Source organism: Lissotriton helveticus, chromosome 7 (assembly GCF_964261635.1).
Source record: "Lissotriton helveticus chromosome 7, aLisHel1.1, whole genome shotgun sequence".
Taxonomy (NCBI): Eukaryota; Metazoa; Chordata; class Amphibia; order Caudata; family Salamandridae; genus Lissotriton; species Lissotriton helveticus.
Window position 1 is genome coordinate 348,407,167 of NC_136068.1, and position 15,354 is coordinate 348,422,520.

Consider the following 15,354-nt stretch of genomic DNA (forward strand, 5'->3'; position numbering starts at 1 on the left):
CAAAAAACTGTAGCAAACAGGCAGAGGAAACCCTCATAGTGGTAGCACTATTTTCCCTCCATTGATGTGACAGGAAAAAGTAGTATACAGAACTTTAAATTTTCACGCTAAGTTCTATAATGCCAATGAGAGATAAGATAAGTGTCCTAATTCCTATGAGAACAGCCATAGACTCACCTATCCGTCGGTACCTCGTCGCCTGCAAGAGCTCGCCCCGGGAGGTACCGACTGGATGGTGTGCTGTTGTTTTTATACCCACGGGAATATGGTACACCTGTGCGTGGGCTCTCTGGGGCCTAATGCGCGAGTAGACCACACTGGCGCCTGACAAATCCCTTGCGCATGCGCTAGAGAGACGTCTTTGGATCGCACATGTGCACGGAAGCAATCATAAGAAAGCACCAAGCCTGTCTGCGATAGAGATCGGTGTCTCGCCGATGCCCATGCGCGTGGAAAACACTACCTTCCCACGCATGCGCGCCAGCGATATCACTTGACACGAAGTGAAATTGATGAAAAAAATGATGAAAAAGATGAAAAAAACGGCATTTCCTAACTGAATTGCTTTCAAGATATCATAGCATTCAGTCTATGGCATGCGTTTACACAGTGGAGATACTGGTAGTCAGGGGAACCCAAAATCGTTTATAGGAGGTATGCTTACGTGACGCTGGTGGTGTGCAATCAAACACACTCATGATTAATACATATTGGCTTCAAACATTGAAGCCAATATGTATTAATCATGAGTGTGTTTGATTGCATACCACCAGCGTCACGTAAGCATACCTCCTATAAACGATTTTGGGTTCCCCTGACTACCAGTATCTCCACTGTGTAAACGCATGCCATAGACTGAATGCTATGATATCTTGAAAGAAATTCAGTTAGGAAATGCCGTTTTTTTCATCTTTTTCATAATTTTTTTCATCAATTTCACTTCGTGTCAAGTGATATCGCTGGCGCGCATGCGTGGGAAGGTAGTGTTTTCCACGCGCATGGGCATCGGCGAGACACCGATCTCTATTGCAGACAGGCTTGGTGCTTTCTTATGATTGCTTCCGTGCACATGCGCGATCCAAAGACGTCTCTCTAGCGCATGCGCAAGGGATTTGTCAGGCGCCAGTGTGGTCTACTCGCGCATTAGGCCCCAGAGAGCCCACGCACAGGTGTACCATATTCCCGTGGGTATAAAAACAACAGCACACCATCCAGTCGGTACCTCCCGGGGCGAGCTCTTGCAGGCGACGAGGTACCGACAGATAGGTGAGTCTATGGCTGTTCTCATAGGAATTAGGACACTTATCTTATCTCTCATTGGCATTATAGAACTTAGCGTGAAAATTTAAAGTTCTGTATACTACTTTTTCCTGTCACATCAATGGAGGGAAAATAGTGCTACCACTATGAGGGTTTCCTCTGCCTGTTTGCTACAGTTTTTTGGTTTTCTGAGAATGGATAATAAGTGTACCTATCTTAGACACTTTATTATTACTCTCTACAGAGCGGGGCCTCCCTCCAGAGCAGCCTGTCAGGTAGAGGTGAGGCAGGACTATCCTACAACTGAGGGTAAGTCCATGTTCCCAGTGACCATAGAGCACCTTTTTGGCAATACAGTGACTGTAGCACTAAGTATGCAGTTTGATGTATGTGATAACTTGGCAATTTGTATATATGTCTCTCTTCTTTTCGCCCTCTTCTTTTTCTGTATACATAGATACCTGGGTATAACCTGACAGAAAAAGGAAAACGCAGGAATACCGGTGGTGTATAAATATATTTCATTAATTTTGGTTTTTTACTGTATTGCAGCAGCACCCACTTGTTAGATCTGGTCCTGAAGAAAGCTACTGATACTTATTATAGATCAAAAGGCTGAAACATGTTGACCATGTAGTACTAGTGGTTCTATATCCATACCACTGTGCTGTTTTTCTGTATTTTAACCCTGTCAAGTAGAACACAACAATAAAGTTATATAGTGATTCTACCTAATCAGTTTTAAAGTCACCCACACCCTGTTGAACTCAGCGCTGCACACCTCACTACATTCATCATCTCACATATGGGTTAGCCATCCTTCAAAAACATCTCTGAGCTCCTTCCTTAAACACCGAAGTAGTAGCTCCCAGTGTTTGACTAGGTTTTCATCACCGGTAAGGAGGACCCATATGATGAAGCATGTCACCCTTGGGTGAGTGAGGGTTCTTATCCTTAAGGGATGTCTTCCCCAGAGAGGTCTCCCCTTTTTTTTGGATTATTATTTTGAGAGAGGCATACCTTGTTGCGAATCAACACATATATGAGACCATTGGTGTATTCTACGGTATTTACATGATAATTAGGAACACACACCCTATGGTCTATAAATAGTTCCTTCTAGACCCCTAATCTACGGTAGTTTGGTGTAGCTAGTGCAAGGGTGCCTGAGTTTGGGGAAATTATTGTGTAAGTTCAGGAAGGTGACCCTTCCTGCACATAAACAATCCAGAATGCCGATTTGAAACTCCTATGCGTGTTGCATTGTGCAGCACACATAGAAGTTGCAAATCGTCATTTTTTTAATGATTGTTTATGTGTAGGAAGGGACACCTTCCTGCACATACACGATCATTCATGGCGATTTGCTGTTACTATGTATGCTGCACTATGCAGCACACATAGAAACAGCAAAAACGAGGAGAAATTAATCAGTTCTGCCCATTTCGCCATGTTAAAACCATGTTGTCCCTGCTTTTAATTTCGGCCCTGCCTCCTATTTACTCCACCCTTGTAAATAGGGGACAGCGGCAAAATCAATGGGTGTTACGGTGGGACGCCCACAGCAACACCCATTGCCCTCTACTTTCAAGCTAAGGGGCTGATTCTGATGCGGGTTGGAAATGCTTCCCGACCGAATCAGGTTGGAAATGGTTTCTGACCCACTTGAATCGGGAGAGTCCGACCGACCAAGTATGATGCATCTGGATGCTTCCATATACGATTTGGTTGGACTCCTATTGACTTCAATTGGAGCACATGTTCCTAACCGTATCATAATTGGGCACTGGGTCGCTCCCGATCCTATTTGGAAGGAGCAAATGCCATTAGGAAGCCTTCCTAACCGCATCAGAATCAGGCCCTGGGTCGGAATGCTTTCCAACCCGCATCAGAATCGAGCCCAAAGTGTAGCGTGAAAGGTGGTCCTATATACAATATTTAAACCCTTCACTTTATTTAGAAGGCGGTGTTAAGCCACTTAATGTGGCTTAACGCCGCCTTGTAAATAAGGTGAAAGGTTTATTGCCACAGGAACGTCACAAAAAGTGATGTTACTGTGGCGATAGGGGCATGTAAATATGCTCCACAGTTACAGGACTCACACAGTCTCACACATCTGCTGAACTCTGCCAAATAACCATTAATGGGGCCCACATTATCCAACACAGCTGGATTCTGCTGCACACACCAATACTGGAATACATAACACGATACAGCTAGTCTCTGCTGTACGCACCTTTACTGAGGCTCACATGCCCCACACTAATACCATTGGACGCTACTGAACAAGCCAATTCTGGACCCCCACAATATCTCACAAACCAAATCAGGGCTCTGCTGCACACACCATTACTGGGACCCATATTTTTCCTCACTACCACTGTAGGGTCTCTACTGCACACACCCTTACATGGACCACACCGAAAATCACACAGTTTTAGCGTGACTCGGATGCAACTATCTTTACTGAGCACCACATTGCATCACACTACCACTGCAGGACTCCTGAAGCCCATATCACCCTACATTATTACTGCAGGGCTTTGCTGCATAAGCCATTGCTGGGCCCACACTCTCTTATGGTATTGCTGGACTCTGCTGCACACATTGTTATTGGGCTCCGTCACGCAATCACTGTTGGACTCTGTTGCACTGACCATAAATTAACGTAATTACAGAATCACTGCTAGAGTCTGCAGTATGCACATTATTAATAACTTCAGTGTTCAATACCATTTCCTAAGGATGCTGCTTAACAAATCCACATTGTCCCATACCACCACTGCTGGATTCAGCTGCACACAGCGTTACTCCGGCCACTTGTCCCACAGTACGGCTCAGTTACACACACCTTTACTTCGGCCCACACAACCAATACAGGACTCGAATGCATGCATCGTCCCTGAGGCCTACATCGTACTAAATTATTACTGCTGGGCTCTGCTGCACACATCAATATTGGTCTCCATTGCTCATGCACCGTCGAGCTATAATGCATACATTGGTATTGTCTCCTTTGCACACTCACTTCTAGACTTTGGTGCATGTGCATTATCTGACCCTCTATATTCCACACCATTTATTTTCTATCCTGCTTCGTAATCCATTACTATCGCCATATTGTCCCATACCACCACTGCTGGATTCACGTAACATTACTAAGGCACTTTTCCCACAATATTCCTACTGACCACTGGTTCACACACTAATACTGAAGCCCACATCGCCCACACTACGATTGCTAGACTCTTCCGCATGCAACACATCTGGGGCTCATCTTGAAGTATACAACGAATGCTGGGATCTACTGCATCAAACACTGAAAAGGAGATGGAAAGAATGCTTGCACCAAGTCTAATCACTGGCATTCACTCAGGGGAGCATTCCAGCCCATCGTTCTTTTGCCCACCACGCCTTTCGACCCTGCTTCAAAAGGAACAGTTCAGCCCGAACTGTCAGGTCAGGTCTGGTCCTAAGTGGCTAAGTGTTGCTTGTGTTCTGGTTCAGAGAAGACCTGGTTTAGCAATTTGGGATCGACCCCAAAGACCCTTTGTCAGCGCCAACTAGTGGCCAGATGATAGAATCCTATAGGGCAGCTTCTCCAACGAGTAGCTAGTGGGCTACTGGTAGCTCTCTAGCTACTTGTAAGTAGCTCTCCTGTGTGCAAGACAGTCTAATGAGTTAAAAGCATGGGGATTGGTTGAATTAATATTTGTACCAAAATTGAAAAGTGTATTTGAGATTAAAACGTGTGTAGTTTCAGAACTCATAAGCTGATGTTTTGGATAACAATGGTTGAATGTCCAAAATATACTTAAAGATGATCATTGAATGGATAATTGTATAATACATCATGTAGCATTTGGGAGACTTATTACCAATATTCATACCTTGGCGCAAGGGGAATTGCGGCTATTACTTATAGAGGCATTACTAATTGACAAAGCCTTTTTTACATTACTGCCGACAAACGTGCAATAATGTGATCACTGCTGCTAATCTTCCATATGGTGGCCACTGATGTAGTCTTGTCTGATGCGCTCACTATCAAGAAACTAATAATATTAGTAACTCAAGATGATTTTCATTGACCATAAGTAGAAAGGGTTCACTGACAAAAAATTGAGGTAAAAAATACAGAAGTAAAAAATATCGATGAAAAAATATAGAATGCAAAAATATAAATTTCCTATACTTAAACAGGTAAGTACAAAAATATCGAGAGAAAAAATATAGTTGTAAATAATATAGTTTTACAAAATATCGAATTTTATATATATATAAAATAAAAACGGAGTGACTTTACTCTTTGGAGTGCCGGCTGATTTCTGCTGAAGTGCGATAATCGCAATTTTGTGTATATGTATATATATATATATATATATATATATATATATATATATATATATATATATATATATATATATATTACCTACTGGCGGTCGCCAGTAGGTATATATAGTTAGGATTTTTTCCCTATGGGTTTTTTGAAAATTCTATGTCTAATAACTTTGGTGTTTGTGGACGGAATTGGCTGAAATTTTCTGGAAAATGGAACATTTTGTTTCTGAGCAGCCCTTGGAAATTTGGGGGGGTTTCGTCAAGGGGGGGCCGAGAAAAAAGGGGGGTCCCAAAACGTGTTTTTAACATTGAGTTTTCCATAGGGCGGTCTGTCGCACTTTTAGCCCGAACGGCTGAATGGATTTGCACGAAACTTGGCAAAATTGTAGAGACTGGTAGCCCGATGTGCCTTTTGTAGGTCTCAATATATGTGCTCCAGTGGATTTTGAGAAATTAACATTTAAAAAAAGATATATATCTGTAACAGCGGACTGGGCAGCTCCCGGTTCGCGGACCGGGGAGCGTACCAAAACTTCGCGTAGCGAAGCTGATTGGCTCTCCGGCGTCTGTAAACATTCCAAACAGTCCGGAGCGGCCGCCATCTTGTCTCTCGGTAGGATTGAGAGACAAGAGGAGGCCAAAACAAAAGGGGAAATAACCATAAGGGGGCATAGTAGATCCTCCCTGACCCCTTAGGTTTAATGTGGAGGCTTTAAAAGGGCCCCGCGGGGCAAAAAAAAAAAAATATTTTTTTTTGTTTTTTTGCGTGGGTAGCGCCCGGTACGCGAACCGGGAAGCGTTCTGGGCAGCGTACTGCAATGAAAAATGAATGATAGACTTTTCAAATGCTGTATGTTAATTGATTGTTGTTTTTGTTGATTATTTTTTTTTTTTTTTTTTTTTTAAGCATTTTTTATTGTGTTTCATAATTTATTAAACTTTCTAACATTTCATTGTCAGAAATTTCAAAATTATCATGGAATATACTTTGTAGTCTCTGAGGTTGTAAAATGTCCTTTGCAAGGAGGTTATCTACTGCTTGTACACATTGCAGTAGTTCTTGGTCCCAAGTTTCATCCATAAATTCAATCTCATTTGGATCAATGATTTCTGTGTTGGACTCTGGAAGGACAATTTCAAATGAAATTTTTTGTTCGCTTTCCATTTTCCCTGAAATTTGCATAAAAAAAAATATATTAGTAGAGGTAGGGCAATGTTGGGATTAATTTTAGATAGGCAGTTTTTAACAGTGAATTTATCTTTGGGCAGTGTATAGTATCAGAGTGATTGTATCTAAATTTATAAGTACTACAGAGGGATAGTATATAACTAACAGAAAAAGTTTGCCATATTAACTTAAAGTGCACAATATACTTCAGTTTTAAAAATAACAACTTACCTTTAAAAATAAGTTGAAGTTATTAATGAAAATCCTATTGAAATGTACACCAGGAAGTAGTAGTCAAAATGGCTGTGTTTCCTTCTCTTCCTTTATATATATTCGGGTACATAACCAATCAAATGTCAGGTAAAAAAAGTAGAAAATGAAAGTAACATTTTAATTGGTTGTGAATTCCAACACTTCAGATGTGTTTTGTGAAGTAATTTACCTCACGGTATTTAGAGAGGTCTACAGGCTAAATGGCTAAATGGAATTCCAATCAAATTTGTGAAAATGGTAGGGATTGGTATGTAGTATGAGCTAATCTATATTTGGTGAAATTATCTCAAGTGGCTTTTGTGTGAACTACTTTCCCACCTTTTTTGATGGTGCGCTTCCCAGGGAGCGACCCGGTACGCGAACCGTTGAGCGCCCCGGTTCGCGGACCTTAAGCGTTCCAGGAGTCCACCATTTTGTGTTTCGGTCGAATTAAGATACAAGATGGAGGGCAAATAATGTTCAGAATGGGTAGAAGGGGGCACGGTAGAGTTATCTTGACCCCCTAGGTTTTCTGAGGGTGGCTGAGGAGGCTTATATGTGCGAAAAAAAAACATTTTTTTTAAAAATTTCGCGAGGTTAGGCCCCGGTAGCGTATTTTGTTGAAAATTAGTGAAAAATGTTAGAGTTAAATAATAATTGTGAGTGATCAGATGTAGGGTAGCTCTGAGAAGAGCTTTTGGGTTTATGGTACATTTAGGTACTTATAAGTAGGTACCAATGCACATTCTTAAATTCAGAGTGAAAATTCTGTTGCCCTCATCTGAGAAGTGAACTCCATCTCCTCTGTAGATATCTTGCATGTAGTAACGCAAGTTATTGTTGTACAGGGAGCCCATTCCATGGTCTCTCATGTAAGCTGAAACAGATTTGTTTACATGCTTCCTCGATTTCTCAATTTGTGGACAAAATTGGTTGGACCACCTCCATTTCTGTCTTTGGCATATATTTGAATATACCAAGGCAGTCTGAGGAAAAAGTGCCATCAATTGCTCAAAGGTGTCCTTTAAAAGCATTTCCAGACCTACCCCAGTCAAAGTGCCCAAGTCATTACCTCCACAGTGCACAATTAACAGGTCAGGTTTGGGCAAATGCATAAAGGTTTTCACCAATGGTATCAATTGGTGACATTTTAATCCTCTGTGGCCAAACCACTTAATTTCCACATCTTGTAAATTGAGGTTAGGTAAATTCCTGCTTTCAACGTACCTTTGAGCCCAGTGAATATAACTATGACCAACAATCCAGACAGAAAACATGGTGAGAGAAAGTTCTCCTGCAGTCAGATGAAGTGTGGCAATGAAATGGCAGTTGAAAAAATGAGAGTTTGAAATGAAAAAAACTGTGGAGTTTCTGTGTTCATGAAGCAGTAACAGTGATTGGTGGATTTTGATTGCTGAAAACAAAAAGTTAGGGTGCACGGATGTGTTCTTTGAAAGATGTATTTTGAGTGGTCAATAAAAAGTCATTAAATGAAAGAATGCACTGGATATGCAGGTGCACTGAGAGTTCAGAGTTCAATTGCAACATTGTTGTGTGAACTTGCAAACAACAGAGTTCTTCCAGGAGGTGGTTGCCATGCAGATAAAGCAGAAAGGGCAGAGGGGGGATGGGTTTTCATTTGAAAAAAGTGAGGGAAGACTTTTGATTGGGTGACATGAGAGATATGTGTGAAGAATTACAGCATTTCTGTGCTTTTCATAGCTGCAGACTCTGGAGTGCATACCTTTTGCTCTGCTGCAGACAAATTGGTGTGTTTCTGAGACTGTTTTCAAACTCAAAGTATTTGCTAAGGTGAGAAAATATTTCTTTACTTTAGATAGAGAATAGTGTGTTTTAAGGAGAAAATTATGATTTATGTGGCGCAAATTGCTTGTAAATATGCTCTCACATGTGTATGGAAAATATTGATTTTGAATGTTTGTGTTACATAGCCATGTTAAAAGTGACCCAACCATGCTGGAAAGGCAATCAAAAAATGCTTTCATGTGTTTTATTGACATTTTAAGTCATTTTCCCATGTGCAGTGTTTAGAAATTATGATTAGAAAATCGTTTTTGGGGAAAAGGAATTGTTTTTAAAATCATGACAAGGAGATAATGGTGTATACTTCTTTATAAGGCTATTGACTGTCCTTGATGTTATTTTTCTCATTTTAGTGTAAGACCTTTCTCTGTGGCGCAAATTGCTTGTATATTGTCCAGTATAACATCAAAATTGCTCTCCAAAGACACCAGGCAAAGCAGACGCTCCCTCAAACAGATCACCAAGTGCAATTTACCCTACTTACAATCTAGCCTGTTCTCTGTCGAGACTTTAGCAATCTTTAGACCACAAGATAAGATTTTTTTTACATGGAAGAGCCATACGTATTGCAATTCTACTTAAGAAACAAGCATTGGCATAGACAATAGGTCTCGCCTTTGGGACTTTATACGTGTTTAGCCATGCAACAGTTGATGTTGCTGCACCAAGGATATTATGCTGCATAACTAAAGACTTAGAAGGTCCCAAAGTCGATACCTATTGGCTATGCCAATGCTTGTTTTTCTTTCACTTCGTTATCTATTTTGTTTTTCACAATTATACCCTCTTCTGTCTGTTCTTTGGTAAATAGATCTATTAAATAGTATCTCTTCTTTACTCCCTATAGCTGTCTTTCTTGAAACATCACTCTCTGTTTACTTTCCTTATACTTACTCTTTTTTTTTAAAAAAAAAAATTTTTGGGTTAGCTCCCGGTACGCGTACCGGGAAGCTAAACCGGAAGCGAACCAAAAGAAATAGAGCTTGCCAGAGTGCTAAACATTCTAGCAATTTTTTTGGAAAGGGAAGGTAGTTCTGAAAAGAACTTTTTTTTTATATTTTTGTTGTTTTATATTTTTTTTGTATTTTTTGAACATTTTTTGTTTTTTTTGTATTTTTGGAACGATTTTATATTTTTTTTGGTTTTTTGGGGGGGGGGGAAACAACAAAAAACAGGCGTTGAAAAGGGCTCAACAGGAGCAAAAAAAAATTACTGGGGGCGGTTAGGGCAATCATGGTGTTCATACGCCAGGTTCAGTGCATTGATGCTCATGTTGCCACAAGCTAATAATCCACGACAGCGCATACATAAGTGTATCATGTTCCCAAAATTGGGCTGGATATTTGGCACAGTTTCCCGTGCCTCCTCTGGTGATAAAGAAACCGATGTTGCTGGTCTCGTCACAGGAGTTGGTCGAGGATTGTCCATCATATCCCTTAATTCCGCCCGGCTGTAATTTAAGGGATGTTTCCTCGTCATATGCCTATGCATGGTATGATTACCGTAGCTGTATTTTTTGTCCGTCCCTCTGGACAATTGTTCCTTGCATATGAGGCATGTTGCATACCTGGCATTGACCTTTTTTTGGCCACGAGGGATGGAAAAAAACTGCCAGATGAAACTGGGTTTCTTTCTTGAAACCCGGGGCAACTCTTCAAGAAATTGTGGTTGTTCTCCCTCCTCATCCATCTCTTCATCTTCCTCCTCAGTGTTGATAACCACCTGGGGAGGTGGTCCTCTCTTCCCATGAGGAGGTGGAGGTGGTGGTGGGGGTGCACCAGCTGAAGCAATCAGTGAAGCCATTTTCATACAATCAAAATAGGTCTTCCAAGAAGCAAAATAGGTCTTCCTCTCACAATAATGAAAGTCAGAGTGAGGAAAGAAGGAGTGGTTTTCATCATTTGGAAAAAACAATACTTCTCAACCAATGAAAAGTGTTATTTTTAGGTCACCTGACCTAGCCTTCCATAATTATGAAACTAAAAGTGAAATGAACCAATGAAAAGCTTTATTAACAAGTCACATGACCTCTAACTTTCATGTTACGCGCTGCGGAACGCTCCCCGGTTAGCTTCCGGTTCGCTGCGCTTCGCGCCTCGGTCCGCGCCCCGGGACACTTCCGGGTGCGCTAACGCGATACGTCACAAGACGCATTTCGCGGCAACGCGATACGTCGCGCTTTCGCGCCGCGGATCGCTTCCGGGGAGTTGCGTTTCGCGCCTCGGTCCGCGCCCCGGGGCACTTCCGGGTGCGCTAACGCAGTACGTCATAAGACGCATTACGCGGCAACGCGATACCGTCACTATGTTGATTTGTTACCGGTTCGCGGACGGGATCGCGGAATCAAATTGAGCTAACTGGAAGCTTCCCGGTTAGCGGACCGGGAGCGAAACAAAAAAAATATTTTAAAAAAAATTATTAATAAACATATAAAATATATTTTTGGATTTAAAGAATAATACATTTTACTTCTGTAGATATTAGCTTTTAAAAAACCAATGAAATTCACTGAAAAAACCATAGGTTATAGACCATATAAAGTTAGGAATTAGCATTTACAAAACCTTGAAAATTCACTGAAAAAACCATAGGTTATAGACCATATATAGTTAGGAATTAGCATTTAAAAAACCTTATTTTACTCAAACAAAACCATTGAAATTCCATATATAGTTAGTTGTACTAACTATATATCGCGCACCCGCAATCCACTGCTGATGATGTCACATATTACATCATTCATGACATGGTCAGTGACATCACTGATGACATCACTGATGACATCTCAAATGACATCACTGATGACATCACTGATGACATCTCAAATGACATCACTGATGACATCACTGATGACATCTCAAATGACATCACTGATGACATCACTGATGACATCTCAAATGACATCGCTGATGACATCACTGATGACATCTCATTTGACATTACTGATGACATCACTGATGACATCATTCATGTGATTATACGATGAAGCTCTTCAGACTCTAATATAACCTTAGATACAGTAAGTGTAAACAGACACTCACAGACTGTCACTCATCCATAGAGTTACACACACACCTAGTCAGTCATGGAAAGAATCAATCACACATCCATTTTCTCAACTATACAGTTATACACACCTTACTTATTCAAAGATATACTAACACATATTTACTCTCTTATGCAATCCCTGATACAAGTTCACAATGATCCATACAGCCACTCACACATTCACTGGCTCTTATGCACAGTTATTTATATATGTCAACTCTCACATGTACTGTGTTTTACATATGTACTTACTTTTACATGCAGCACTGAGATATCCATTCACTCACCCATACACTCATGCACACAGTCAACCGCCCATACAGCTGTTTCCACATGCACTTTTGAACCCATACATCTAGTGAATCAACTGCTCACACATCTATGCACAGAGTCATACACCTCCCAGCCATCCATACACACTCTCAGTCTCCCATACAAATACGTAGGCAACCAATCAATAACGCATATAGTTAATCATATAGCTAATGATCAACACATGCAGCAGTTTATAGAACAACAAAGATAATGATGCACAAATTGAGACAGTTTAGTCACTAACCCATGCACTCAGTGAGACACATTTAACCACTCACTCATACAGTCAGTCATGCACCTAATAAATCCTTCATCCAGACATTTATACATCCACTAATTCTTAAATATGTAAGACATATTTTAACTTTACAGAATTATACAGTCACTGGATGACGTCATCAGTGATGTCATCAGTGATGTCATTTGAGATGTCATCAGTGATGTCATCAGTGATGTCACTGACCATGTCATGAATGATGTAATATGTGACATCATCAGCAGTGGATTGCGGGTGCGCGATATATAGTTAGTACAACTAACTATATATGGAATTTCAATGGTTTTGTGTGAGTAAAATAAGGTTTTTTAAATGCTAATTCCTAACTATATATGGTCTATAACCTATGGTTTTTTCAGTGAATATATATATATATATCTCCAATGAAACTCCTGAAGTCGAATCTACGACAGCAAAAACAGGTACGGACCACTCGGTGCAAATTTTCGAAAATCAAAGTGCTTTATTCCTTTTTACTCCGGCAGCATGACGCGTTTCGACCGGGGCAACCCGGTCTTGATCACATTTATGTATGTAAATAATAAATACATTAAAAAATAAAATTAAAATATAAAAACGATGTTTATTTAATATAAATTAAAAAAATATAATAAATAAACTTAATTTAAAAAAGTTAAACACACATACATAATACTTCATATATATGTACTTTAAAGCAATTAATAAACTATAAATTTTTATTTATTTTATCATTTTAAAATTATATACAAATGTATATATATATATATATATATATATATATATATATATATATATATATATATATATATATATATATATATGTATATGTATATGTATATATATATACATACATGTACCAATAATTTAAAATCTAATAAAAAAACATTCTATTATAAATTAAAACATTAAACTATTTAAACATCTTCAAACTTTAAATGTCCCACTCCAGTAAGTGCAACAGTAGGGAAAGTGTTGGATAGTGGAGGGGTAAAAATTACTATTCCCACTCCAGTGAGTGCAACAGTAGGGAAAGTGTTGGATAGCGCAGGGGTAAAAATTATTATTCCCAATCCAGTGAGTGCAACAGTAGATAAAGTGTTGGATAGCGGAGGGGTAAAAATTACTATTCCCTCTCCAGTGAGTGCAACAGAAGGAAAGTGTTGGATAGCAAAGGTGTAAAAATGTATATTCCCACTCCAGTAAGTGCAACGGTAGGAAAGTGTTAGATAGCGGAGGGGTATAAATTACTATTCCTACTCCAGTCAGTGAAACAGTAGGGAAATTGTTGGTTAGCAGAGGTGCAAAAATTACTATTCCCGCTCCAATAATTGTAAAAGTAGGGAAAGTGTAGGATAGTGGAGGGGTACAAATTACTATTCCCACTCCAGTGAATGCAACAGTAGGGAAGGTGTTGGATTGCAGAAGAGTAACAATTAATAATCTCACTCCAATCAGTTCAAAATTAAAACAATTTAAGAACAAAAATATTTTAAAAACAAAATAAATAAAAAATATATAAATATGTTAAAAATAAAATACAAATATATTTAATAGTAAAAAAATGTAAAACATATAATGTAAAATACATACGACAAATGCATACAAATATTATATTAAATAAAATAAAAAAGATTTTCTAAACAAAGAAATATTTCATTAGAAATTATTTAGAAACATAAACATGAATTATTACATAAATGTACTTTTTTTTATTTCCTACCCTATAACACAAAACAATTCACAACCCACGTCTAATTATTTTTCAAATGTACTTCCTTAATTAACATAATTAAGTCCCAATTAAAGAAATATTATTAATGTAAAAAATATACCTATAAAATATTCAACTTCCCACACTTTACTCCTATAATCCCCACAACCCACAGCTAAAATGAATCTGTAAAAAAATTGATTACACAATTAAAACCTGTTTTCAATTACAAAATTAATAGTATTTAACAACTAATTATAAAGTAAGTACAATGCATTTACTCCCCACACTGTACCCCTATAACAATAAAACCCACACAAAAACAAATACCCTAATTGAATATAAATTAATTAATTCATATTATTGATCAACTAATCTTGAATGAATTAAACATAAATTACTTCCCACCCTTTACCCCTATTAACCCCACAACCCACACCTAAAATTAATTACATTCATTTCATATTTAATTCTAATTATTTAATTAAATATTTAACAACTAATTAATAATTAATTAAACATAAATTATTCCCAGCCTTTACCACATAAACCCCACAACCCACACATCAAATAAATCACGAAATAACCATAATTAATTATCAATTAATTAGTTATATATAAATTACCAACTAATTATTAATTAATTAAACATAAATTACATCTCACCCTTTACCCCTATAAACCCCACAACCCGCACCTAAAATTAGTTACACAATTTCCATAATTAATTTTCAATCAATTAATTAATATTAATTAAGAACGAATTATTCAATATTTAAAAATAAATTACTTCCCACCCTTTTCCCCTATAAAACCCACAACCCACACCTAAAACAAATCACACAATTACCATATTGAATTATCAGTTAATTTGTTAATATAAATTAACAACTTATTATTAATGAATAAAACATAAATTACTTCCCAATCTTTACCCCTATAACCCCCACAACGGCACCTAAAATTAATTACATGATTTCTTTAATTATTTTCAATCAATTAAATAATATAAATAAACAACTAATTAATAATTAGTCAAAAATAAATTACTTTCCACCCTTTACCCCTATAAACCCCACAACTGGCACCTAAACAAATTACACAATTACCATAATTAATTATCAATTCTTTAATTAATATAAATTAACAACCAATTAATAATTAATTGCAAATAAA